Below are 24392 nucleotides of genomic sequence, written 5' to 3'. Positions count from 1 at the left end.
GCTTAAAATGGGCATGTAGGAGGTTTCCAGTCCAGTGCCTGATGTCTCCAGTTAGACAGATCAGGTAGCAGTTGATGGGAAAAGCCTCTTTCTCTTTGAGACCTTGGAAAGCCAAGGTTAGACCACATTGGGCTAGATCACGTTGGTCAGATATGGAGGTTTGGGGACCACCGTTTCCCCACTGGAAGATCACTTCCAATATTCAAAAAGCCTGTTTTGTTCACCAGAAAAGGGTAGCTGTAAAGCAGAGCCCCATGCTGTCTGGAGGCTGCTAGAGACGTGATTCCCCATCTGGAGATCATTTTTAATGGCAGTCAAGGTGTATGTGGGGCTATTGTAGGCTGCCTATGGCCAACGGTCTAACTTGGTACTATAATTTCCTATATTCCAGGTAGCTCACTAGGTGACATCCAAACATTAGAATGGAAATTTCCAGTTAACTGGTTCCTCACTTCTCTGAATAAGTTCAAGTTGCATCCTGTTGAGAGACTATGATGCTTATAAGGACTCACAAACACTGGAACAGCCAGATCAAGATGGCCATTGCTTTGGACTGCTACTTACATGTATTGTCACAACAAGCAAGGAGTGGCAGAGGAGAAAGCAATGAATCCCGCCAGAGCATGCTAACTTTCCAGACTTCTTACTGTTACGGGTTTAGCAGCTTGTCTAGTGCTACTATTTCCAGCAGAGAAGTAGTTTGCGGTAAGATTAATGGCATATTTATCCAAGAGGTGCACTTTGGATTCCAGCAGCCATCTGGAGTGAACTTCACATTCATCAAGCTGTCCCCACCAGGGAGAGAGGGAAGTTCATTTATCCCGGGCTAGAGTCTGATAGTGTAATTGCACTAGGAAAATGTCATTTAGCGACTGGAGGTCATTAGCGAATTCGCATGTGTTGCTCTTACCTCTAATCCAGCAACAGAATGCATGTTATCTAGCATTCAAAGAAATCTGCATGTTGCTTAAAATATTCAGCATCTAAATGGGTGAAGACAAACTGCTTCCAGCAGGAAGACGCTCTCCCGCTGCTCCGCCTGCCATCTGACAGCTGCTAGGTGCTTAGCTCTGCACCCTCAACCCAGTCTCTCAGCTGCAGTCAAATGCTCCGTGGAGAACCATTTTTCCAGGGTGTTCCCTTTAAGGCTGCTTTGAGAGGCACAACAGCCAATGGAAGACTGCTTCATGCTACCTCCATGCAGGGAGCACTACATGTCTACATGAGCTGTATCGTGTGCATCACCTCATTAGACCGCGTTCCACTTAAACCAAAAGCTAAGCCCATTTTATGCATGCTGCAGAAGCAACATGACTACTTCTGTAAGGTGTTCTTGGTTGCACTGTAGCACCACCACTGCAGATGATCAACCACAGCTCCTTCTGCAGCTCCTTGTCTACTAGGACTCAAGTGACTGAAGGAGCCAGTCAGAAGTCAGAACCTTTGAGATGGATTGGGCTGTCACAATCCCTGACCACTGATTTATGGGTAATGTAGTCACTGTGTCCAACTCTGGGTGCCAAATTTAGCTTACATATCTCAGTGTTCAGTGATTAAACCGCAGTCCTGCAGACCAACCTTTGATCAAAACCTGAGTTCTATCCCAACGGATTCAGGTAGCTGGCTTAAGGTTGACTCAACCTTCCATCCTTCCAAAGTCAGTAAAAGGACGTATGGGTAGCCTGCATAATTACGTTGTGAACTGAGCAGGGAGTACTCTAGCACTATGAGATGGTATGCATGTTGAAACAACAAACACCAACATGTTTAGAGTTCCAAATGCTTCTAACACAGAGTGTTGGTGGCAGGTTCAGGATACACTGTCCGGTTAGAGATTGCCTAAAGAAGGGTAATGTGGATGGATCTGAAAACCTGAGGAATGGTTGAAATAAATGGGGATGTTTAGCCAGGAGAAGTTAACAGAGAAATCCAAGCAGAGTCTTCAGGTATCTGAAGGGCGGCCACACAGGAGACGGAGCAGAATTGTTCTCTTTTGCTCCAGCTGGGCAGGAGCAGAACCCATGGGTCAAAATGTCATGGAAGAAGATTTTAGCTAAACATTGGGAGCAACTTCCTAAGACTGGGAAAAGACGTTGGAACAGACTGCCTTGCAGGTGGACGGATGCTATTTCTCTGGAGGTGTTTTGGGAGAGGCTGCGCATTCATCTAAGAGATAGCCATACCATGAAGATCATGCCAGAAACATTTTCTTCTGCTCCACATGTGCAACCATATGTATTGCTAGTGGTTGGACTTGCGGAAAGCTTGTATCCAGTACTCCCTTGGCAAAGGTAAGCTTTGCTAGCTACAGTGGGGCTATCTCAAGCTCTCCTAGAATGCTGTAGTGGTAGGGCAATACACTGTGCAACTGCAATGGATATTGGCCCCCATATTTAGAAGGGAGTAGGTATAAATGACCTCTAAAACCCCTAGCTTGGTAGTTTAGGTCTCTGCCTGCAGAGGTTGAGGTTGGGAGTTCAATTCCCCAACTGTGTCTCCTGGCAGAAGAGTCAGCCTGTGTGGCCTTGGGCAAGCTGCACAGTCCCAGGTCGCCCCCTAGAGGAAGGGAAGGGTAGGGTAAAGCACTTCTGTTTCTCTACCTAGAAAGCCCAAGAAAGGGTCATCATAAGTCAAAACTGACTTGACAGCAGTTTTTTATTATTATCATTATCATTATCATTATCATTATCATTATCATTATCATTATTTAGTTAGGCATCCTTCAGTCTCGAAAGACTATGGTAGCGTGCTCTGTGTGGAGGACTTGGAACAGCGTCTAGTGTGGCTGAGGAGGCCAATTCGAGAGTGACAATCCCTTCCACACTGAAGACAAATCCAATCTGTCCCCTGTCCAGCTCCCTGGTTTTGCTTCCTTTGTGACTTCCTCTTTGCCTCAGCCTGCTGGACAAGGGTCTCTTCAAATTGGGAGAGGCCGTGATGCACTGCCTGCCTCCAGGCTGAACGCTCAGATGTCAGGGTTTCCCATCTGTTGAGGTCTATTCCTAAGGCCTTCAGATCTCGCTTGCAGACGTCCTTGTATCGCAGCTGTGGTCTCCCTCTGGGGCGATTTCCCTGCACTAATTCTCCATACAGGAGGTCCTTTGGAATCCGACCATCAGCCATTCTCACGACGTGCCCAAGCCAACGTAGACGTCGCTGTTTCAGCAATGTATTCATGCTGAAAATTCCAGCTCGTTCTAGGACTACTCTGTTTGGGACTTTGTCCTGCCAGGTGATGCCAAAAATCCGTCGGAGGCAACGCATATGGAACGTGTTCAGCTTCCTCTCCTGCCGTGCACAAAGGGTCCAGGACTCGCTGCAGTACAGGAGTGTGCTTAGGACACAGGCTCTATAGACTTGGATCTTTGTATGTGTCGTCAGCTTCTTATTGAGCCATACTCTCTTTGTGAGTCTAGAGAACATGGTGGCTGCTTTGCCAATGCGTTTATCCAGCTCGACATCCAGAGAGAGGGTGTCAGAGATGGTTGAGCCAAGGTACACAAAGTCATGAACAACCTCCAATTCTTGTGTAGAGATGGTAATGGAAGGAGGTGAGTCCACGCCCTGGCCCATGACTTGTGTTTTCTTCAGGCTGATTGTTAGTCCAAAGTCTTGGCAGGCCTTGCTGAAACGATTCATGAGTTGTTGGAGGTCTTCAGCAGAGTGGGCAACGATGGCTGCATCATCTGCGAAGAGGAAGTCCCGCATGCATTTCAGTTGGACTTTGGTCTTCGCTCTCAATCTGGAGAGATTAAAGAGCTTTCCGTCTGATCTAGTCCGGAGATAGACACCCTCGGTTGCAGTTCCAAAGGCATGCTTCAGCATGACAGCAAAAAAGATCCCAAAAAGTGTTGGTGCGAGGACACAGCCCTGTTTCACTCCGCTTCGGATGTCAAAGGGGTCTGATGTTGAGCCGTCAAAAACTACAGTGCCTTTCATTCCCTCATGGAAAGATCTGATGATGTTAAGGAGACGAGGTGGACATCCAATCTTGGGAAGTATTTTAAAAAGGCCATCCCTGCTAACCAGATCAAATGCTTTTGTAAGGTCTATGAAGGCCACTAAGAGCGGCTGTTGTTGTTCCCTGCATTTCTCCTGCAGCTGTCGGAGGGAGAATACCATGTCAGTGGTGGATCTATTAGCTCGAAAATCCGCACTGTGATTCTGGATAGACTCTGTCTGCAAGCACCTGGAGCCTCTTCAGAACAACACGGGCAAGCAGCTTCCCTACAACGCTAAGAAGAGAGATGCCACGGTAGTTATTGCAGTCACCCCTGTCTCCTTTGTTCTTGTACAATGTGACAATGTTTGCATCCTTCATGTCCTGTGGTACTCCACCTTCCCTCCAGCAGAGACAAAAGATTTCATACAGTTCAGTGGTGATGATCTCCTTACAGCATTTCAGCACTTCAGCAGGGATGTTATCCTTTCCAGGTGCCTTGCCGGAGGCGAGGGAGTCCAAGGCCGCTTTTATTTCTGCTAGGGTTGGTTCGCTGTCCAGCTCTTCCAAGACAGGTAGGCACTCAATGTTATTTAATGCTTCTTCGGTTACTACATTCTCTCTGGAATATAGCTCAGAGTAGTGCTGTACCCAGCGTTCCATCTGCTGTGCTCGGTCCTGGATGAGCACACCTGTAGCAGACTTCAAGGGAGCAGATTTCTTCTGTATTGGACCTAAGGCCTGCTTGATACCGTCATACATTCCTTTGATGTTACCTGTGTCCGCTGCTAACTGTATATGAGAGCTGAGCTGGAGCCAATAGTCGTTGGAGCATCTCCTGGCAGCCTGTTGGACTTGGCTGCGAGCAGCTCGAAGAGCTTGCAAGTTGTACTCGCTAGGACAGGCTTTGTATGCTGCTAGTGCTCTTCTCTTAACCTCGATGGCTGGCATTAACTCCTCTGAATGGGCTTCGAACCAGTCAGCCACCTTTTGGGTCTTCTTGCCAAAGGTGGACAAGGCGGTGTTATAGACAGTGTTCTTGAAGTGTTCCCATCGTTCAGGTGCATTTGCAGTAGCCGGACCTGGAAGGGCTTCCTCAAGTGCTTGGGCAAATTCTTTCACTTTTCTTTGATCGCGAGTCTTGCTGATATCAATACGTGGTCTTCCTTCCTTTTTCGTGTGATATACTCTCTTTGTTCGCAGTTTTACTCTACTACACACCAGGGAGTGATCAGTATCACAATCAGCACTCTGGTAACTGCGTGTGATCGTAATACTAGGAAGGCTGGAACGTCTAGTGAGGATTAGATCAAGCTGATGCCAATGCTTGGATCTTGGATGTCTCCAGGAAACTCTGTGTTGCAGCTTCGTGTTAAAGAATGTGTTGCTGACGCAAAGACCATAATGGCAGCAAAGCTCCAGCAAGCGCTGGCCGTTTTCATTCATCTTTCCAATGCCAAAGCGACCTAGACAAGTGGGCCAAGAATTATGATCAGCACCAACTCTAGCGTTAAAGTCTCCAAGAATGAACAGTGCCTCTCTTTCAGGGACTTTTTTGATAGCAGCTGCCAGATCGTCATAGAATTTGTCTTTCACTTCTGGAGTGGATGACAGTGTTGGTGCATATGCACTAATGAGGGTTACTGGTCCTGCTGATGAGTGGAGCTGCAGAGACAGGATTCTTTCACTCCCCGCAGTAGGTGGAACAATGCATCTCAGGAGAGTATTTCTGACTGCAAAGCCAACACCATATTCCCTGGTCTCATTCGATGGTTTTCCCTGCCAGAAGAATGAGAAGTTTTTTTCCTTGACAGATCCCGAGTCTGGCAATCTTGTCTCTTGCAGGGCAACAATGTCCATCTGCAGTCTACTCAGTTCCATGTCAATGACAGCTGTCTTGCGCACATCGTCTATTTCTTGCAGGTCATTAGGAAAGCCGTAGTCAGGAAAGCCAGGGGTCATTGTCCGTACATTCCAGGTGCCCAGCTTTAGGGCAGGCGTTTTCTTACGATTGTTGCATGGTGCACAGTTATCGATCTGCTTGTCGGGTTTGACCCTAAACCCCACGCACCCCGTGAAGTTAACAGACCGTGGCGAGGTAGCACCTTACTGGCTGGGGGCTGCCCAGCTTAAGGCGGGCGGTATCTACCGGTGAGGTGTAATGACCTCTCCCACCGTCAGAAGTAGCCCCTGGCGTCATGCTCTACGCCAATTGAGCAAGGACTTATAACCGGTAACTGCTACTTCCCGTGTTGTTTCGACGCTGTATGCGAAGCTGGAGTGTCCTCTCCAGAGCACGAAGCCTGGGTAAAATAGTATGGAGGATAGGCTGTTACCCAAGCAGCAAATCCCCCCTCTCCACGTCACTGAAATTGTCCAGTGGAAAGGCAAGAGCCAGTACAATTGGTTCCAGTGACGTCGCAGGAGTTGGCGGAATGATATAAACTGCCTCCGGGACTCCGGCTCCGGATTTTGCCTCGAGGTTATCTCCTGAAGCCCTTTCCATAAGTGGATATAGCCACAAGGCAGTGGAGGTTTGAAGTCGGAGTTTTCCTTCTCCTAGATGGGCTGCCTTCCAGGGCTGACGAGCCCCACCTACCCGGCCTCCTCTCTAATAGTGTGGAAGTGTTCTATGTTTGTTGTCATTCCAATGTATCAAATTTCGGTAAAGATAGGATTTGAAGATTTAGCACGCCATTTGACACGCTCTCCTGCTCAGCCTCCTTCAAAGCTAAAACTCCACCTTCCCACAGGCCATGCATATCTACCATGTTAAGGACGGAGATGGGATCGTAGATAGAATAGGAGTATTTGACAGTTTCGCGCGCCGTTAGGCGCGCGGTCCTGGGAAGTCCCAATTTAACCATGCGGTGGGGGGTGGGGACAGAGAGAATAAGCCAGAAAAGCCCATAAAGCCAGTACCTGTGCTTGCTTCCTAGACAAAACTTCCTGAGGAAATGGAGGGAGCTCTCCTGGGAAGTCCCAATTTAACCATGCGGTGGGGGGTGGGGACAGAGAGAATAAGCCAGAAAAGCCCATAAAGCCAGTACCTGTGCTTGCTTCCTAGACAAAACTTCCTGAGGAAATGGAGGGAGCTCTCCTGGGAAGTCCCAATTTAACCATGCGGTGGGGGGTGGGGACAGAGAGAATAAGCCAGAAAAGCCGATAAAGCCAGTACCTGTGCTTGCTTCCTAGACAAAACTTCCTGAGGAAATGGAGGGAGCTCTCCTGGGAAGTCCCAATTTAACCATGCGGTGGGGGGTGGGGACAGAGAGAATAAGCCAGAAAAGCCGATAAAGCCAGTACCTGTGCTTGCTTCCTAGACAAAACTTCCTGAGGAAATGGAGGGAGCTCTCCTGGGAAGTCCCAATTTAACCATGCGGTGGGGGGTGGGGACAGAGAGAATAAGCCAGAAAAGCCCATAAAGCCAGTACCTGTGCTTGCTTCCTAGACAAAACTTCCTGAGGAAATGGAGGGAGCTCTCCTGGGAAGTCCCAATTTAACCATGCGGTGGGGGGTGGGGACAGAGAGAATAAGCCAGAAAAGCCCATAAAGCCAGTACCTGTGCTTGCTTCCTAGACAAAACTTCCTGAGGAAATGGAGGGAGCTCTCCTGGGAAGTCCCAATTTAACCATGCGGTGGGGGGTGGGGACAGAGAGAATAAGCCAGAAAAGCCGATAAAGCCAGTACCTGTGCTTGCTTCCTAGACAAAACTTCCTGAGGAAATGGAGGGAGCTCTCCTGGGAAGTCCCAATTTAACCATGCGGTGGGGGGTGGGGACAGAGAGAATAAGCCAGAAAAGCCGATAAAGCCAGTACCTGTGCTTGCTTCCTAGACAAAACTTCCTGAGGAAATGGAGGGAGCTCTCCTGGGAAGTCCCAATTTAACCATGCGGTGGGGGGTGGGGACAGAGAGAATAAGCCAGAAAAGCCCATAAAGCCAGTACCTGTGCTTGCTTCCTAGACAAAACTTCCTGAGGAAATGGAGGGAGCTCTCCTGGGAAGTCCCAATTTAACCATGCGGTGGGGGGTGGGGACAGAGAGAATAAGCCAGAAAAGCCCATAAAGCCAGTACCTGTGCTTGCTTCCTAGACAAAACTTCCTGAGGAAATGGAGGGAGCTCTCCTGGGAAGTCCCAATTTAACCATGCGGTGGGGGGTGGGGACAGAGAGAATAAGCCAGAAAAGCCCATAAAGCCAGTACCTGTGCTTGCTTCCTAGACAAAACTTCCTGAGGAAATGGAGGGAGCTCTCCTGGGAAGTCCCAATTTAACCATGCGGTGGGGGGTGGGGACAGAGAGAATAAGCCAGAAAAGCCCATAAAGCCAGTACCTGTGCTTGCTTCCTAGACAAAACTTCCTGAGGAAATGGAGGGAGCTCTCCTGGGAAGTCCCAATTTAACCATGCGGTGGGGGGTGGGGACAGAGAGAATAAGCCAGAAAAGCCGATAAAGCCAGTACCTGTGCTTGCTTCCTAGACAAAACTTCCTGAGGAAATGGAGGGAGCTCTCCTGGGAAGTCCCAATTTAACCATGCGGTGGGGGGTGGGGACAGAGAGAATAAGCCAGAAAAGCCGATAAAGCCAGTACCTGTGCTTGCTTCCTAGACAAAACTTCCTGAGGAAATGGAGGGAGCTCTCCTGGGAAGTCCCAATTTAACCATGCGGTGGGGGGTGGGGACAGAGAGAATAAGCCAGAAAAGCCCATAAAGCCAGTACCTGTGCTTGCTTCCTAGACAAAACTTCCTGAGGAAATGGAGGGAGCTCTCCTGGGAAGTCCCAATTTAACCATGCGGTGGGGGGTGGGGACAGAGAGAATAAGCCAGAAAAGCCCATAAAGCCAGTACCTGTGCTTGCTTCCTAGACAAAACTTCCTGAGGAAATGGAGGGAGCTCTCCTGGGAAGTCCCAATTTAACCATGCGGTGGGGGGTGGGGACAGAGAGAATAAGCCAGAAAAGCCCATAAAGCCAGTACCTGTGCTTGCTTCCTAGACAAAACTTCCTGAGGAAATGGAGGGAGCTCTCCTGGGAAGTCCCAATTTAACCATGCGGTGGGGGGTGGGGACAGAGAGAATAAGCCAGAAAAGCCCATAAAGCCAGTACCTGTGCTTGCTTCCTAGACAAAACTTCCTGAGGAAATGGAGGGAGCTCTCCTGGGAAGTCCCAATTTAACCATGCGGTGGGGGGTGGGGACAGAGAGAATAAGCCAGAAAAGCCCATAAAGCCAGTACCTGTGCTTGCTTCCTAGACAAAACTTCCTGAGGAAATGGAGGGAGCTCTCCTGGGAAGTCCCAATTTAACCATGCGGTGGGGGGTGGGGACAGAGAGAATAAGCCAGAAAAGCCCATAAAGCCAGTACCTGTGCTTGCTTCCTAGACAAAACTTCCTGAGGAAATGGAGGGAGCTCTCCTGGGAAGTCCCAATTTAACCATGCGGTGGGGGGTGGGGACAGAGAGAATAAGCCAGAAAAGCCCATAAAGCCAGTACCTGTGCTTGCTTCCTAGACAAAACTTCCTGAGGAAATGGAGGGAGCTCTCCTGGGAAGTCCCAATTTAACCATGCGGTGGGGGGTGGGGACAGAGAGAATAAGCCAGAAAAGCCGATAAAGCCAGTACCTGTGCTTGCTTCCTAGACAAAACTTCCTGAGGAAATGGAGGGAGCTCTCCTGGGAAGTCCCAATTTAACCATGCGGTGGGGGGTGGGGACAGAGAGAATAAGCCAGAAAAGCCGATAAAGCCAGTACCTGTGCTTGCTTCCTAGACAAAACTTCCTGAGGAAATGGAGGGAGCTCTCCTGGGAAGTCCCAATTTAACCATGCGGTGGGGGGTGGGGACAGAGAGAATAAGCCAGAAAAGCCCATAAAGCCAGTACCTGTGCTTGCTTCCTAGACAAAACTTCCTGAGGAAATGGAGGGAGCTCTCCTGGGAAGTCCCAATTTAACCATGCGGTGGGGGGTGGGGACAGAGAGAATAAGCCAGAAAAGCCCATAAAGCCAGTACCTGTGCTTGCTTCCTAGACAAAACTTCCTGAGGAAATGGAGGGAGCTCTCCTGGGAAGTCCCAATTTAACCATGCGGTGGGGGGTGGGGACAGAGAGAATAAGCCAGAAAAGCCCATAAAGCCAGTACCTGTGCTTGCTTCCTAGACAAAACTTCCTGAGGAAATGGAGGGAGCTCTCCTGGGAAGTCCCAATTTAACCATGCGGTGGGGGGTGGGGACAGAGAGAATAAGCCAGAAAAGCCCATAAAGCCAGTACCTGTGCTTGCTTCCTAGACAAAACTTCCTGAGGAAATGGAGGGAGCTCTCCTGGGAAGTCCCAATTTAACCATGCGGTGGGGGGTGGGGACAGAGAGAATAAGCCAGAAAAGCCGATAAAGCCAGTACCTGTGCTTGCTTCCTAGACAAAACTTCCTGAGGAAATGGAGGGAGCTCTCCTGGGAAGTCCCAATTTAACCATGCGGTGGGGGGGTGGGGACAGAGAGAATAAGCCAGAAAAGCCGATAAAGCCAGTACCTGTGCTTGCTTCCTAGACAAAACTTCCTGAGGAAATGGAGGGAGCTCTCCTGGGAAGTCCCAATTTAACCATGCGGTGGGGGGTGGGGACAGAGAGAATAAGCCAGAAAAGCCCATAAAGCCAGTACCTGTGCTTGCTTCCTAGACAAAACTTCCTGAGGAAATGGAGGGAGCTCTCCTGGGAAGTCCCAATTTAACCATGCGGTGGGGGGTGGGGACAGAGAGAATAAGCCAGAAAAGCCCATAAAGCCAGTACCTGTGCTTGCTTCCTAGACAAAACTTCCTGAGGAAATGGAGGGAGCTCTCCTGGGAAGTCCCAATTTAACCATGCGGTGGGGGGTGGGGACAGAGAGAATAAGCCAGAAAAGCCGATAAAGCCAGTACCTGTGCTTGCTTCCTAGACAAAACTTCCTGAGGAAATGGAGGGAGCTCTCCTGGGAAGTCCCAATTTAACCATGCGGTGGGGGGTGGGGACAGAGAGAATAAGCCAGAAAAGCCGATAAAGCCAGTACCTGTGCTTGCTTCCTAGACAAAACTTCCTGAGGAAATGGAGGGAGCTCTCCTGGGAAGTCCCAATTTAACCATGCGGTGGGGGGTGGGGACAGAGAGAATAAGCCAGAAAAGCCCATAAAGCCAGTACCTGTGCTTGCTTCCTAGACAAAACTTCCTGAGGAAATGGAGGGAGCTCTCCTGGGAAGTCCCAATTTAACCATGCGGTGGGGGGTGGGGACAGAGAGAATAAGCCAGAAAAGCCCATAAAGCCAGTACCTGTGCTTGCTTCCTAGACAAAACTTCCTGAGGAAATGGAGGGAGCTCTCCTGGGAAGTCCCAATTTAACCATGCGGTGGGGGGTGGGGACAGAGAGAATAAGCCAGAAAAGCCCATAAAGCCAGTACCTGTGCTTGCTTCCTAGACAAAACTTCCTGAGGAAATGGAGGGAGCTCTCCTGGGAAGTCCCAATTTAACCATGCGGTGGGGGGTGGGGACAGAGAGAATAAGCCAGAAAAGCCCATAAAGCCAGTACCTGTGCTTGCTTCCTAGACAAAACTTCCTGAGGAAATGGAGGGAGCTCTCCTGGGAAGTCCCAATTTAACCATGCGGTGGGGGGTGGGGACAGAGAGAATAAGCCAGAAAAGCCCATAAAGCCAGTACCTGTGCTTGCTTCCTAGACAAAACTTCCTGAGGAAATGGAGGGAGCTCTCCTGGGAAGTCCCAATTTAACCATGCGGTGGGGGGTGGGGACAGAGAGAATAAGCCAGAAAAGCCCATAAAGCCAGTACCTGTGCTTGCTTCCTAGACAAAACTTCCTGAGGAAATGGAGGGAGCTCTCCTGGGAAGTCCCAATTTAACCATGCGGTGGGGGGTGGGGACAGAGAGAATAAGCCAGAAAAGCCGATAAAGCCAGTACCTGTGCTTGCTTCCTAGACAAAACTTCCTGAGGAAATGGAGGGAGCTCTCCTGGGAAGTCCCAATTTAACCATGCGGTGGGGGGTGGGGACAGAGAGAATAAGCCAGAAAAGCCGATAAAGCCAGTACCTGTGCTTGCTTCCTAGACAAAACTTCCTGAGGAAATGGAGGGAGCTCTCCTGGGAAGTCCCAATTTAACCATGCGGTGGGGGGTGGGGACAGAGAGAATAAGCCAGAAAAGCCCATAAAGCCAGTACCTGTGCTTGCTTCCTAGACAAAACTTCCTGAGGAAATGGAGGGAGCTCTCCTGGGAAGTCCCAATTTAACCATGCGGTGGGGGGTGGGGACAGAGAGAATAAGCCAGAAAAGCCCATAAAGCCAGTACCTGTGCTTGCTTCCTAGACAAAACTTCCTGAGGAAATGGAGGGAGCTCTCCTGGGAAGTCCCAATTTAACCATGCGGTGGGGGGGTGGGGACAGAGAGAATAAGCCAGAAAAGCCGATAAAGCCAGTACCTCTGCTTGCTTCCTAGACAAAACTTCCTGAGGAAATGGAGGGAGCTCTCCTGGGAAGTCCCAATTTAACCATGCGGTGGGGGGTGGGGACAGAGAGAATAAGCCAGAAAAGCCCATAAAGCCAGTACCTGTGCTTGCTTCCTAGACAAAACTTCCTGAGGAAATGGAGGGAGCTCTCCTGGGAAGTCCCAATTTAACCATGCGGTGGGGGGTGGGGACAGAGAGAATAAGCCAGAAAAGCCCATAAAGCCAGTACCTGTGCTTGCTTCCTAGACAAAACTTCCTGAGGAAATGGAGGGAGCTCTCCTGGGAAGTCCCAATTTAACCATGCGGTGGGGGGTGGGGACAGAGAGAATAAGCCAGAAAAGCCCATAAAGCCAGTACCTGTGCTTGCTTCCTAGACAAAACTTCCTGAGGAAATGGAGGGAGCTCTCCTGGGAAGTCCCAATTTAACCATGCGGTGGGGGGTGGGGACAGAGAGAATAAGCCAGAAAAGCCCATAAAGCCAGTACCTGTGCTTGCTTCCTAGACAAAACTTCCTGAGGAAATGGAGGGAGCTCTCCTGGGAAGTCCCAATTTAACCATGCGGTGGGGGGTGGGGACAGAGAGAATAAGCCAGAAAAGCCCATAAAGCCAGTACCTGTGCTTGCTTCCTAGACAAAACTTCCTGAGGAAATGGAGGGAGCTCTCCTGGGAAGTCCCAATTTAACCATGCGGTGGGGGGTGGGGACAGAGAGAATAAGCCAGAAAAGCCGATAAAGCCAGTACCTGTGCTTGCTTCCTAGACAAAACTTCCTGAGGAAATGGAGGGAGCTCTCCTGGGAAGTCCCAATTTAACCATGCGGTGGGGGGTGGGGACAGAGAGAATAAGCCAGAAAAGCCGATAAAGCCAGTACCTGTGCTTGCTTCCTAGACAAAACTTCCTGAGGAAATGGAGGGAGCTCTCCTGGGAAGTCCCAATTTAACCATGCGGTGGGGGGTGGGGACAGAGAGAATAAGCCAGAAAAGCCCATAAAGCCAGTACCTGTGCTTGCTTCCTAGACAAAACTTCCTGAGGAAATGGAGGGAGCTCTCCTGGGAAGTCCCAATTTAACCATGCGGTGGGGGGTGGGGACAGAGAGAATAAGCCAGAAAAGCCCATAAAGCCAGTACCTGTGCTTGCTTCCTAGACAAAACTTCCTGAGGAAATGGAGGGAGCTCTCCTGGGAAGTCCCAATTTAACCATGCGGTGGGGGGTGGGGACAGAGAGAATAAGCCAGAAAAGCCGATAAAGCCAGTACCTGTGCTTGCTTCCTAGACAAAACTTCCTGAGGAAATGGAGGGAGCTCTCCTGGGAAGTCCCAATTTAACCATGCGGTGGGGGGTGGGGACAGAGAGAATAAGCCAGAAAAGCCCATAAAGCCAGTACCTGTGCTTGCTTCCTAGACAAAACTTCCTGAGGAAATGGAGGGAGCTCTCCTGGGAAGTCCCAATTTAACCATGCGGTGGGGGGTGGGGACAGAGAGAATAAGCCAGAAAAGCCCATAAAGCCAGTACCTGTGCTTGCTTCCTAGACAAAACTTCCTGAGGAAATGGAGGGAGCTCTCCTGGGAAGTCCCAATTTAACCATGCGGTGGGGGGTGGGGACAGAGAGAATAAGCCAGAAAAGCCCATAAAGCCAGTACCTGTGCTTGCTTCCTAGACAAAACTTCCTGAGGAAATGGAGGGAGCTCTCCTGGGAAGTCCCAATTTAACCATGCGGTGGGGGGTGGGGACAGAGAGAATAAGCCAGAAAAGCCCATAAAGCCAGTACCTGTGCTTGCTTCCTAGACAAAACTTCCTGAGGAAATGGAGGGAGCTCTCCTGGGAAGTCCCAATTTAACCATGCGGTGGGGGGGTGGGGACAGAGAGAATAAGCCAGAAAAGCCCATAAAGCCAGTACCTGTGCTTGCTTCCTAGACAAAACTTCCTGAGGAAATGGAGGGAGCTCTCCTGGGAAGTCCCAATTTAACCATGCGGTGGGGGGTGGGGACAGAGAGAATAAGCCAGAAAAGCCCATAAAGCCAGTACCTGTGCTTGCTTCCTAGACAAAACTTCCTGAGGAAATGGAGGGAGCTCTCCTGGGAAGTCCCAATTTAACCATGCGGTGGGGGGTGGGGACAGAGAGAATAAGCCAGAAAAGCCCATAAAGCCAGTACCTGTGCTTGCTTCCTAGACAAAACTTCCTGAGGAAATGGAGGGAGCTCTCCTGGGAAGTCCCAATTTAACCATGCGGTGGGGGGTGGGGACAGAGAGAATAAGCCAGAAAAGCCCATAAAGCCAGTACCTGTGCTTGCTTCCTAGACAAAACTTCCTGAGGAAATGGAGGGAGCTCTCCTGGGAAGTCCCAATTTAACCATGCGGTGGGGGGTGGGGACAGAGAGAATAAGCCAGAAAAGCCCATAAAGCCAGTACCTGTGCTTGCTTCCTAGACAAAACTTCCTGAGGAAATGGAGGGAGCTCTCCTGGGAAGTCCCAATTTAACCATGCGGTGGGGGGTGGGGACAGAGAGAATAAGCCAGAAAAGCCCATAAAGCCAGTACCTGTGCTTGCTTCCTAGACAAAACTTCCTGAGGAAATGGAGGGAGCTCTCCTGGGAAGTCCCAATTTAACCATGCGGTGGGGGGTGGGGACAGAGAGAATAAGCCAGAAAAGCCCATAAAGCCAGTACCTGTGCTTGCTTCCTAGACAAAACTTCCTGAGGAAATGGAGGGAGCTCTCCTGGGAAGTCCCAATTTAACCATGCGGTGGGGGGTGGGGACAGAGAGAATAAGCCAGAAAAGCCCATAAAGCCAGTACCTGTGCTTGCTTCCTAGACAAAACTTCCTGAGGAAATGGAGGGAGCTCTCCTGGGAAGTCCCAATTTAACCATGCGGTGGGGGGTGGGGACAGAGAGAATAAGCCAGAAAAGCCCATAAAGCCAGTACCTGTGCTTGCTTCCTAGACAAAACTTCCTGAGGAAATGGAGGGAGCTCTCCTGGGAAGTCCCAATTTAACCATGCGGTGGGGGGTGGGGACAGAGAGAATAAGCCAGAAAAGCCCATAAAGCCAGTACCTGTGCTTGCTTCCTAGACAAAACTTCCTGAGGAAATGGAGGGAGCTCTCCTGGGAAGTCCCAATTTAACCATGCGGTGGGGGGTGGGGACAGAGAGAATAAGCCAGAAAAGCCCATAAAGCCAGTACCTGTGCTTGCTTCCTAGACAAAACTTCCTGAGGAAATGGAGGGAGCTCTCCTGGGAAGTCCCAATTTAACCATGCGGTGGGGGGTGGGGACAGAGAGAATAAGCCAGAAAAGCCCATAAAGCCAGTACCTGTGCTTGCTTCCTAGACAAAACTTCCTGAGGAAATGGAGGGAGCTCTCCTGGGAAGTCCCAATTTAACCATGCGGTGGGGGGTGGGGACAGAGAGAATAAGCCAGAAAAGCCCATAAAGCCAGTACCTGTGCTTGCTTCCTAGACAAAACTTCCTGAGGAAATGGAGGGAGCTCTCCTGGGAAGTCCCAATTTAACCATGCGGTGGGGGGTGGGGACAGAGAGAATAAGCCAGAAAAGCCCATAAAGCCAGTACCTGTGCTTGCTTCCTAGACAAAACTTCCTGAGGAAATGGAGGGAGCTCTCCTGGGAAGTCCCAATTTAACCATGCGGTGGGGGGGTGGGGACAGAGAGAATAAGCCAGAAAAGCCCATAAAGCCAGTACCTGTGCTTGCTTCCTAGACAAAACTTCCTGAGGAAATGGAGGGAGCTCTCCTGGGAAGTCCCAATTTAACCATGCGGTGGGGGGTGGGGACAGAGAGAATAAGCCAGAAAAGCCCATAAAGCCAGTACCTGTGCTTGCTTCCTAGACAAAACTTCCTGAGGAAATGGAGGGAGCTCTCCTGGGAAGTCCCAATTTAACCATGCGGTGGGGGGTGGGGACAGAGAGAATAAGCCAGAAAAGCCGATAAAGCCAGTACCTGTGCTTGCTTCCTAGACAAAACTTCCTGAGGAAATGGAGGGAGCTCTCCTGGGAAGTCCCAATTTAACCATGCGGTGGGGGGTGGGGACAGAGAGAATGAGCCAGAAAAGCCGATAAAGCCAGTACCTGTGCTTGCTTCCTAGACAAAACTTCCTGAGGAAATGGAGGGAGCTCTCCTGGGAAGTCCCAATTTAACCATGCGGTGGGGGGTGGGGACAGAGAGAATAAGCCAGAAAAGCCCATAAAGCCAGTACCTGTGCTTGCTTCCTAGACAAAACTTCCTGAGGAAATGGAGGGAGCTCTCCTGGGAAGTCCCAATTTAACCATGCGGTGGGGGGTGGGGACAGAGAGAATGAGCCAGAAAAGCCCATAAAGCCAGTACCTGTGCTTGCTTCCTAGACAAAACTTCCTGAGGAAATGGAGGGAGCTCTCCTGGGAAGTCCCAATTTAACCATGCGGTGGGGGGTGGGGACAGAGAGAATAAGCCAGAAAAGCCCATAAAGCCAGTACCTGTGCTTGCTTCCTAGACAAAACTTCCTGAGGAAATGGAGGGAGCTCTCCTGGGAAGTCCCAATTTAACCATGCGGTGGGGGGTGGGGACAGAGAGAATGAGCCAGAAAAGCCCATAAAGCCAGTACCTGTGCTTGCTTCCTAGACAAAACTTCCTGAGGAAATGGAGGGAGCTCTCCTGGGAAGTCCCAATTTAACCATGCGGTGGGGGGTGGGGACAGAGAGAATAAGCCAGAAAAGCCCATAAAGCCAGTACCTGTGCTTGCTTCCTAGACAAAACTTCCTGAGGAAATGGAGGGAGCTCTCCTGGGAAGTCCCAATTTAACCATGCGGTGGGGGGTGGGGACAGAGAGAATAAGCCAGAAAAGCCCATAAAGCCAGTACCTGTGCTTGCTTCCTAGACAAAACTTCCTGAGGAAATGGAGGGAGCTCTCCTGGGAAGTCCCAATTTAACCATGCGGTGGGGGGTGGGGACAGAGAGAATAAGCCAGAAAAGCCCATAAAGCCAGTACCTGTGCTTGCTTCCTAGACAAAACTTCCTGAGGAAATGGAGGGAGCTCTCCTGGGAAGTCCCAATTTAACCATGCGGTGGGGGGTGGGGACAGAGAGAATAAGCCAGAAAAGCCCATAAAGCCAGTACCTGTGCTTGCTTCCTAGACAAAACTTCCTGAGGAAATGGAGGGAGCTCTCCTGGGAAGTCCCAATTTAACCATGCGGTGGGGGGTGGGGACAGAGAGAATAAGCCAGAAAAGCCCATAAAGCCAGTACCTGTGCTTGCTTCCTAGACAAAACTTCCTGAGGAAATGGAGGGAGCTCTCCTGGGAAGTCCCAATTTAACCATGCGGTGGGGGGTGGGGACAGAGAGAATAAGCCAGAAAAGCCCATAAAGCCAGTACCTGTGCTTGCTTCCTAGACAAAACTTCCTGAGGAAATGGAGGGAGCTCTCCTGGGAAGTCCCAATTTAACCATGCGGTGGGGGGTGGGGACAGAGAGAATGAGCCAGAAAAGCCCATAAAGCCAGTACCTGTGCTTGCTTCCTAGACAAAACTTCCTGAGGAAATGGAGGGAGCTCTCCTGGGAAGTCCCAATTTAACCATGCGGTGGGGGGTGGGGACAGAGAGAATGAGCCAGAAAAGCCCATAAAGCCAGTACCTGTGCTTGCTTCCTAGACAAAACTTCCTGAGGAAATGGAGGGAGCTCTCCTGGGAAGTCCCAATTTAACCATGCGGTGGGGGGTGGGGACAGAGAGAATAAGCCAGAAAAGCCGATAAAGCCAGTACCTGTGCTTGCTTCCTAGACAAAACTTCCTGAGGAAATGGAGGGAGCTCTCCTGGGAAGTCCCAATTTAACCATGCGGTGGGGGGTGGGGACAGAGAGAATGAGCCAGAAAAGCCCATAAAGCCAGTACCTGTGCTTGCTTCCTAGACAAAACTTCCTGAGGAAATGGAGGGAGCTCTCCTGGGAAGTCCCAATTTAACCATGCGGTGGGGGGTGGGGACAGAGAGAATAAGCCAGAAAAGCCCATAAAGCCAGTACCTGTGCTTGCTTCCTAGACAAAACTTCCTGAGGAAATGGAGGGAGCTCTCCTGGGAAGTCCCAATTTAACCATGCGGTGGGGGGTGGGGACAGAGAGAATAAGCCAGAAAAGCCCATAAAGCCAGTACCTGTGCTTGCTTCCTAGACAAAACTTCCTGAGGAAATGGAGGGAGCTCTCCTGGGAAGTCCCAATTTAACCATGCGGTGGGGGGTGGGGACAGAGAGAATAAGCCAGAAAAGCCCATAAAGCCAGTACCTGTGCTTGCTTCCTAGACAAAACTTCCTGAGGAAATGGAGGGAGCTCTCCTGGGAAGTCCCAATTTAACCATGCGGTGGGGGGTGGGGACAGAGAGAATAAGCCAGAAAAGCCCATAAAGCCAGTACCTGTGCTTGCTTCCTAGACAAAACTTCCTGAGGAAATGGAGGGAGCTCTCCTGGGAAGTCCCAATTTAACCATGCGGTGGGGGGTGGGGACAGAGAGAATAAGCCAGAAAAGCCCATAAAGCCAGTACCTGTGCTTGCTTCCTAGACAAAACTTCCTGAGGAAATGGAGGGAGCTCTCCTGGGAAGTCCCAATTTAACCATGCGGTGGGGGGTGGGGACAGAGAGAATAAGCCAGAAAAGCCCATAAAGCCAGTACCTGTGCTTGCTTCCTAGACAAAACTTCCTGAGGAAATGGAGGGAGCTCTCCTGGGAAGTCCCAATTTAACCATGCGGTGGGGGGTGGGGACAGAGAGAATAAGCCAGAAAAGCCGATAAAGCCAGTACCTGTGCTTGCTTCCTAGACAAAACTTCCTGAGGAAATGGAGGGAGCTCTCCTGGGAAGTCCCAATTTAACCATGCGGTGGGGGGTGGGGACAGAGAGAATAAGCCAGAAAAGCCCATAAAGCCAGTACCTGTGCTTGCTTCCTAGACAAAACTTCCTGAGGAAATGGAGGGAGCTCTCCTGGGAAGTCCCAATTTAACCATGCGGTGGGGGGTGGGGACAGAGAGAATAAGCCAGAAAAGCCGATAAAGCCAGTACCTGTGCTTGCTTCCTAGACAAAACTTCCTGAGGAAATGGAGGGAGCTCTCCTGGGAAGTCCCAATTTAACCATGCGGTGGGGGGTGGGGACAGAGAGAATAAGCCAGAAAAGCCCATAAAGCCAGTACCTGTGCTTGCTTCCTAGACAAAACTTCCTGAGGAAATGGAGGGAGCTCTCCTGGGAAGTCCCAATTTAACCATGCGGTGGGGGGTGGGGACAGAGAGAATAAGCCAGAAAAGCCGATAAAGCCAGTACCTGTGCTTGCTTCCTAGACAAAACTTCCTGAGGAAATGGAGGGAGCTCTCCTGGGAAGTCCCAATTTAACCATGCGGTGGGGGGTGGGGACAGAGAGAATAAGCCAGAAAAGCCGATAAAGCCAGTACCTGTGCTTGCTTCCTAGACAAAACTTCCTGAGGAAATGGAGGGAGCTCTCCTGGGAAGTCCCAATTTAACCATGCGGTGGGGGGTGGGGACAGAGAGAATAAGCCAGAAAAGCCCATAAAGCCAGTACCTGTGCTTGCTTCCTAGACAAAACTTCCTGAGGAAATGGAGGGAGCTCTCCTGGGAAGTCCCAATTTAACCATGCGGTGGGGGGTGGGGACAGAGAGAATAAGCCAGAAAAGCCCATAAAGCCAGTACCTGTGCTTGCTTCCTAGACAAAACTTCCTGAGGAAATGGAGGGAGCTCTCCTGGGAAGTCCCAATTTAACCATGCGGTGGGGGGTGGGGACAGAGAGAATGAGCCAGAAAAGCCCATAAAGCCAGTACCTGTGCTTGCTTCCTAGACAAAACTTCCTGAGGAAATGGAGGGAGCTCTCCTGGGAAGTCCCAATTTAACCATGCGGTGGGGGGTGGGGACAGAGAGAATAAGCCAGAAAAGCCCATAAAGCCAGTACCTGTGCTTGCTTCCTAGACAAAACTTCCTGAGGAAATGGAGGGAGCTCTCCTGGGAAGTCCCAATTTAACCATGCGGTGGGGGGTGGGGGGTTATCATTATCATTATTATTATTATTATTATTATTATTATTATTATTATTATTATTATTATTATTATTATTATTATTATTATTATTATTATTATTATTATTATTATTATTATTATTATTATTATTATTATTATTAAAAAACCTCTACAACTAGATTATTCACTTAACTGAATCCCCCATACTTGGGGTGGAACCAGGAATGTATTTTTTGTGAATGTCAAATCTGCATACTGAATTTTCTAGTACTATAAAATCAAAACTAGGTTTGAGTGAAAGAAGGTGGCAATTCTCTCTTTATATATATAAAAAGGTGTGAATGACTGAATTCCATTTCAGCTCTGCATTTGAGCTTCGCCAACACAACAGATTACATTAATCAAAGATGGATATCTTTATATTGCTGTCAGAGTCAGAAAAGGCTTTACCAGTGAATTTGAGATATTGGTCAAACTTTGTTAATCTCTTGGGCTGTCAGCCTGTCAGAAGAATTATATGGATTAGCAGGCAATAGCTAATTAACAAGCTAATTATAACAAGGTCAGAAAAGTAATATAGTTTCCAAAAAAATATGCAGAAATGTACTTAGCAAGAACAGTTTCTTTACCTCTGGACTGAAAATGCTGCTTTACTTTCATTCTGTATAAGAGACTTGCAGAATTTCTCCAGAATGTGGTGACAACTCCATTTAACAATATGAAATACTTCTTATTTCCTAGTTGATAAATCACAGAATAACGGAGCTGGAAGGGGCCTGTAAGGCCATTGAGTCCAACCCCTTGCTCAATGCAGGAATCCAAATCAAAGCCGATCTGAAAGATGGCTGTCATTTTTCTCTTGAATGCCTCCAGCATCGGAGCACTCACCACCTCCTGAGGTAATTGGTTTCATTAACTGTTAAGGCCTTTTTCACGATATTCAACTGAAATTAAGCTTCCTCTAACTTGACCTTATTATTACATGCCCTGCACTGGGATGATTGACAATTAGAGATAGGCACAAACTGAAAAATGAATTGATAATTTATCAATTCATATTCGTATGAATCAATGTCCCCTGAAACATACGAACCAATGATTTTTTAAGCAATTTCTGGTTTTTCAATTAATTGGGCTATCAAACAGCCACTAGGTACCTAGAGACACCAAAATCACAGAGAAGCTTCCCATGATTGTCCTCTACAACCCCTCTAAGTTTGGTGAAGATTGGGTTTCCCCAAGCCAGCTGCTAAAGGGCACTTTCCTGGGGGGGGGCGACCCACTTCATGGGCGTATAACTTGGATGTCTGAAACCTAATTTTCACTAAATTTGTAGGGATTGTAGAAGAGAGCCAGGGGATGTTTCTCTGAAATTATAGTATCTCTAGATGTTTTGGGAGCCATTTTATAGGGTTTTAAAGGCAAAAACAAATTGACAAGTCAATTCATCAGGGAAAAAAAATCATAAATTCATGATTTGTCGACCATGACGAATCACAAATCAAAACGAATCACCATTGTTCTGATTCCTGCCCATCTCTATTGAGAATAAATCCTGTCCCTCCTCTGTATGACAGTCTTTCAAGTATTTGAAAAGTGCTATCATCTCTCTTCAGTCTTCTTTTCCCGAGGCTAAACGGGCCCACTTCTTTCAGTCTTTCCTCAGAGGGCTTGGGTTCCTGCCCCCTGATCATCCATTTCACTCTCCTCTGTACTTGTTACAGTTTGTATGAATCCTTCTTCAAGTGTGGTGTCCAGAACTGGATACAGTCCCCAAGGTGAAGCCTAACCAATAATGAATAGAGTGTTCCAGGGTATTCCACCTATTCCGCCCAATTTTGTGTAATCTGCAAATTTGATAAGCATTCCTTTCAACCCCACATCCTAGTCATTAATAAAAATGTTGAATGGCAACAGATTTACTACATTGTGGCATGTTATTTCCTCCCAGTTTGAGAAGTGGCCGTTGATAAGCACTCTCTGGGCATGATTATGTAAAGAACTATTCATCCACATCATTGGTCTATCCAGCCTATACCTATTTAGTTGGCTAAACAGAATATCAAGGGGCACTTCGCTGAAGTCAAGATATATTACATCTACAGCATTCCTATCATCTACTAGGGAGGTCACTTGCTCAAAATGCTGCTGTGAAATCCAAAGGCCTGAATACTAAAGTCATGTGTGGAACAACAATTGTGCAATGACTTTTGGTGATTTGCTGGCTGCCCATTATGTACGTTATGTATCTGGGTTGGTGATCCTGGTTGTATAATCTCTTGCACAATGAGGGCATAGATAGCTAGCAAAAACAGCTGGTACTGGTTGAAAAATTGCTGGATTGTGGGAATTCTCCTGTGGTTTGTGAATAATGTACATATGATGCTTTGAGATTTCCCTCTAGGTTTGGGGAATATGTTTTGTTTTTGCTTCAGGAGAGAACTGTCTGCTTAGAGCAAAGAAAGCTGACACACATATTGTGGCTGAGAGTATCCTCTGTTTCTGCCCCTTATCTGAGATATGCACCCATTGATCAGAGGGGAGAGTTTAGCTCAAATGTTAACACAAACAAATCTAATGATGCAAATCAAATAGACAAATAGGCTGAGGGCGAATTTCAAAGCTCCTTCCAATTTAGAATCACAGCTCCAGAGGATGGTGCCAAGCACAAATTGCAATGAATTACGAGCAAGCTTCGGAAATACGACTGAGAAAATTGTATGATTAAAAGGCAGTCATTTCCAGCAACAATTGCCTCGCTACAACACACAGGACTTCTAAATTACACACATCAAAGGGGACAATTCACTGCCGGACAATAGCAGTGAACTTAGCCCAGAACTGTATATTTTCAATTTGTCTTCTTACACTATTGAACTTCAGGGCCTCTTCTGCATGCCCGACCCCCCCCGCCTTCTCTTTTTCTTTTTGCAAGAAAGCTATCTGGCTTTGAAAGCCAATCTAACAGGCAATCGGCTACCCCTGATACCTGTTCTGGGCAGTGTAAGAGAGCTGCTTCCACATGGCAGGATCTTATGCAGCAGGACTGCACCTTATATGGGTGGCCCCAACTGCATAGGTCTTTCTTGCTTAACTGGGGCTTTCTCTCTCAACAGGATGCTGAACTGGGGAAGGGGAAGACCCACACATTTCCTCTGGTGGTATCTATAATATGGAACAATCGCTTCAGCCACATAGACTCAACCATGAGTCTCTCTCTCTTTCTCTCTACACGTTTACTCTTTCTGCATATATTAGCCTGGTAGGCAGTATTTTGCTTCCCAGAAGTAAAACTGACTAAACAAAGAAAAGAAAAATTGACTAAAACTGAGTCTATCGTAATTTGGCTGGCTGCATAGTTCAGTGAGTTAGGCACCCCGCGTGAGTCCCACCAGCCCCCCTTCTGAGGGGCTGAGGAGCCCCCCCAGAAAATATTCCATGGATTTCAGCCTGGTTTGACCACTCAGAGTGGCTTTTATTAAAAGGCCTGGAGGCAGCCCCTGCTGGATAGGGGCCCATGAGACATGCTGTCTCCCAGGCTTCCCTGGTCTTGTGAGGTGGGGTCAGACAGCCTGGTGGGGTCACTTGAGATGACCCATTCAAACTGGCTGTGGAGGAAGAGGTTGAAAGTTCAATGTCCTACTATGGCTCTGGCAAGAAGACCTAGCCTGTGTAGCCTTGGGCAAGCTGCACAGTTGCAGAGTGCTCCTGGAAGAGAGGCATGGGAAATAACTTCTATTCTCTACCTAGAAAACCCAGAAAAGAGTTGCCATAAATCAGATTTCATTTGGTGACGTGTTATTATTCTTATTTATTGCATTTAGAGAACATTATGGGGAGACAAGACTCAACTGGAAAATACACTAGTGCTGTGAAAGAACTGAAGGCAACAGGAAAAGAGGAAGAACAAATACAGGATGGATTGACACAAAAAAAGGAAGCTACAGGATTGAGTTTGCAAGAATTGAGCAGGCCTACTAGATGGCGAGAAGGTACTAATTGCAAGTTGCCAGTGGACTTC

The 24392-nt window shown here is 48.8% G+C and overlaps 1 protein-coding gene across 2 annotated transcripts in view; it reads right to left on the bottom strand.

Annotated features, from left to right (window-relative positions):
* IL1RAPL2 (interleukin 1 receptor accessory protein like 2) overlaps positions 1 to 24392 on the bottom strand; it is a 528601-nt gene that overhangs the window by 66195 nt on the left and 438014 nt on the right. The gene's annotated exons all lie outside the window — the stretch shown is intronic.

Source organism: Pogona vitticeps, chromosome 11 (genome assembly GCF_051106095.1).
Source record: "Pogona vitticeps strain Pit_001003342236 chromosome 11, PviZW2.1, whole genome shotgun sequence".
Classification (NCBI taxonomy): domain Eukaryota; kingdom Metazoa; phylum Chordata; class Lepidosauria; order Squamata; family Agamidae; genus Pogona; species Pogona vitticeps.
The sequence above is the reverse complement of the archived record's forward strand: the minus strand, read 5'-3'. Positions and strand labels throughout refer to the sequence as shown.